The sequence below is a fragment of the Capsicum annuum genome, unplaced genomic scaffold (assembly GCF_002878395.1).
Source record: "Capsicum annuum cultivar UCD-10X-F1 unplaced genomic scaffold, UCD10Xv1.1 ctg4751, whole genome shotgun sequence".
Taxonomy (NCBI): Eukaryota; Viridiplantae; Streptophyta; class Magnoliopsida; order Solanales; family Solanaceae; genus Capsicum; species Capsicum annuum.
The window spans coordinates 87079-91371 of NW_025855159.1; positions in this window are offsets into that span (position 1 = coordinate 87079).

Here is a 4293-nt window from a genome sequence, read left to right on the forward strand (position 1 = left end):
AGATTAGACATTCACAAACACTCAAAGCACCCATCCGTACGTATACAAACATGACATTCCATCCTATATTCTTACCCACATAGGCACTTCTAAACAAAAACTCGTAAAGCACCTTCCTCATACTATTTATTACTTCTATCCATAACAACTTCCCTGCACTATTCAGATGATACATATAAAATATGCTCAACTAACCAAGCCATACACGAAGCTTCACCTCAAAGTTCTTTCAAACTTATAGACTTGGACTCAATCTTACTCCACAATTACTGCCTTATCTCAAATAAGCACACAACCATCTTTCATCAACACTAAATATTAAATATTTACTCTCTCCCATCTAGACAATTGTTCATCAATACTATCTCGACCTAAGGGAAAGGTCACTGAAAAGTTGAAATATCAGATCCGGAACATAAGGGGAGTACTAAGCATAAATTGATACCCTTCCGAGGCGTGAGGAATAGAGCACTCACGGCATAGACTCATTAAAGAGATCTAATCTGAGGACGTACCTAATATAAAATCTGAATTTTTTTCACTGATCGTTAAGAGTATCACATGTTTACAAGAGTCATGGACTGCATGACCTGAATTTTGGAATTCATAACTTACGGAAGGTGATTCTGACTGTTGCACCAACTGGGAACTCATCATACAAGGAGCTAGGAGAGTACATGATTCCCTATCATATTCATGAATACGAACTATGATCATGGAGCTGAAACATAAAGCATGAGTATGAATTGGAAAATTGGAGCAAACTGCTAAAATAAGAATAGATTGAGCATCACTCTTCTCACGGCCATTCCACCACTTACTGGTATAATAATTAGAATTTAAACGCTTGACTTGGTTACTCATTCTATCATCTCCCCCTTAGATTTAAGCCATCACTCTAAGTCGGTGAACCACTGTGTACACACTGGTATAAACTGAAATCACTCTACTCTAGATTCTGGGATATACAATACCCATAAAACAAAACTTACTTTGAAAGATGGTATCTTCGTGTATAACACCCAATACTAATATCTCCTTCTTAGATTCAACCCTTAGGCTTCTATAGCCCCAAAAGTCATCGTATAACAACTTTAACATTCACTAACTTAGATTCTAACACTAAACATGGATATCATCAACGTCCAACACATCATACTTCTTCTGCCATAGTCTATCGGTATTACATCTCAAAACTTATATCTCTCCTCTAAGCCATGAGAATTAAAATCATACTTTAAAAGGATCAATATCCTTAATCATAACTCCATAACTTAGCTATCACGAACATCACATATTATTTAACTAGTCTTTCTCCACCTAGCAACTCAATGGTACTACTAATCCCCACAGCATGCAATGATCCTCAAAAATAATACAGCCCCATAGCACCTTGGGCGTACTTCTACATCATACTTACAACACCAGACTTGATTTTGAATCAAATAAACTTAAGCTCTTGTATACACTGTTCAAGCCTACTAGGTCATTTTCACACAACTAACATCTAACACATTATTCATTTACCCACCTTGATCACCATCTACTATTCCAACTTAGTGTCTAGTTCTAGCAACGAAGAACCACAACTTCACATAATATTCTTACATGCCAAACACCTAAAAACATTAGTCCACCAAAACTTCATAACAGTAAGGATCAATCACAATCCTATGATCTATCTTATTTAAAACCCATTAACACATCCTCCTTCTACACAACATTACTATCTACCCTTTATACAGCTAAAATTAGGACAAAGCTCTATAAGTCTCAATTAAACTCCCTTTTACAATCTCAGGGGCATCTAATTTGACAACACTCTTCCACCAAGTACCTTCATCAATAAACTATACCTTTATTGCTCACAACAAACACCGTCAACAACTCTTTTCATACTTCAAGCAAACAATAATTCACCTTAACTAATAACTCCTTCTCTACCTTCTACTAAAATAATACATAGGAATGTATCACTCCAATACTAACTCACCCTTATGCAAAAAGATTCGGCTATACATAAATTCAATAAATCGCCCTTACCACTTTTCTTACTCTTACGCCTCTAAACCCTAAATTCCAACCAACACAATAACAACAAGATGAACAACAAGTTGCTAGTAAATCAAAATAGGCCTCACACGGCTTCACTAAACTTTAATTTTTGCATTTTGAATAAGAAAAGGAGATGAATGACAAGGAAACTATGCTAGTGAATTGAAAGAGCCCCATACGGTTTTACTAGACTTTGATATTTTAAAAAAAAAACCATGATAAAAAGACTGCATATCATAAGAGATAGAAAATTGACACACGATGTTCAATGATCTAAGAATACATATCTTACTCTATATAAATAAAAATCTGAGTCAAACACCTCCCCCGCAGACTACCATACAATCCACACATGCTACTAGCTGTCAATTAGTCTACCACTATAGAGAGGTAAATCATCCTCAAACATTGGTTATTCAATTAAAATATTTATTTACACAAAAGTCGCCCTCACTCTGACTTCTAATTCTGTGACTTCATATCACTAGCTTCTTGGTCTAATCTCACTACCAATTGGTCATGACACCGACACTTTAACTTGTACTACTATTCGGGTGGAAATGCAGTTCCAACATTCTTCTACACATTATTCTCTCTGTAGTATGACATCTGTAACATAAATTTTGAAAAGGACCAAATACTCTTAATACTGCAAGCTGAAAAGCACGATTTCATTAAGATCAAGGTTCATACCAGAACCAATACACTCTGAAGCACTAAAGGACTCTTCCCACATCCTTGCAAAACTCTTATATGATTCAATCAGAAAGAACCATACCATTTAGACTCTAAACTTCTATACTTGAATCAGCCCAATAATGAGACATGTCTGAGAACATCAGAGTAAGAAAAGAACAGGGGTGACTGTTACTTTCGTATAGGCAACACCATAACACGAATTAGAGTATGAAAGAAGAACATTCCTAAATGCCTAGTAGCCTCTTTCTTATAAGTGTGGTGCGCTACACACCCATAAACAAGACTCTACCCGAAGTGACTTCGCAAACACCATGAGACCATCAACCGTGCTCTGATACCAAGTTTGTCATGACCCAAACTAGAGCCCAGCGTAAATTAACTACATCTAAATAACATCAGACTCAATTTGCGAAATCTCTACTACATGAAAATCTAACAACTGTCTGAAACTGGGACAAGGCCCTCAGTAGACCAAAATGATAATGAGTGACATAATCTGAAAATACAGGTCTTCTGAAATAGAGAAGGTTCACCACTGCATAATCTGATTAGCTGTGAATTATCTACTGCTCATCTGGAGCCCTAGAATGAACCTCAGAACCTGGAGGAAGGAGGGGGGTCAATACATATGTACTGGTACGCAGAGGAAATCCAAACTAACAATTTATATTCAATATCTATGAGAGCAATGTAAAATAGTTTTCACAAATGTATAACATAGTAAGAAATCACATGGGCATTTTAAAAGACTCTGTAAAAATCATCACGACTCTGAGAAATCTAAATTACTTCTGTGTTAGGTGGTATACCCTGCATCTCTAAAAAGATCCATAGGCTATATGGAAACTGTCATTAACTCGACAGCAAAGCCCCCAACCCAAGTGTGCCGCAAGGGTCGGACTCTCTGAATCAACTAGTCCACATGGCCATCACCAGCGTACAATAATAATCTACCCGTATCGGTAAATACGTTTTCAGGCTAAGAGTTGCTTGAACTCGCGCCTTCTTCGGGTAACCACCTAACCTTCTTTAAGCTCCTTTTTAAAACTCTATCAAAACATGAAGTCTTTGAAAACATACTCTGAAAACATGCTCTGAAAATATTCTCCGAAAACATAATCTGTTATGGCATAAATACATATGGTATCTTCGTACCATTGACTTGCAAGTCACATCTCTGCGACATTATTAGTCTATTATAAATCTCTGTTTTTAAAACACAAGTCTTGGGACCACCATTTCAATAATTCAATTCAAGAAACTCTTTCTCAAACCTCATGTAAACACATGCAAGGAACTCATCTTTGTCAAGCATTTCAATAGAACAGTACAAGGTGGTCATGCCAAAGTTCTCAATTCACATGCAATTCTTTCTTTTAAACACAAGAACATATTTCTATCAAGAACCACCCTCACAAAAAATTCAAATCATGATCAAATACTATAATATTGCAAAAACATCTTTCAAATCATGAAACCATAATTTTTAATTCGATACACGAGAGGGAGTTCATAATTTATGCTCTCAAACAATCTTAA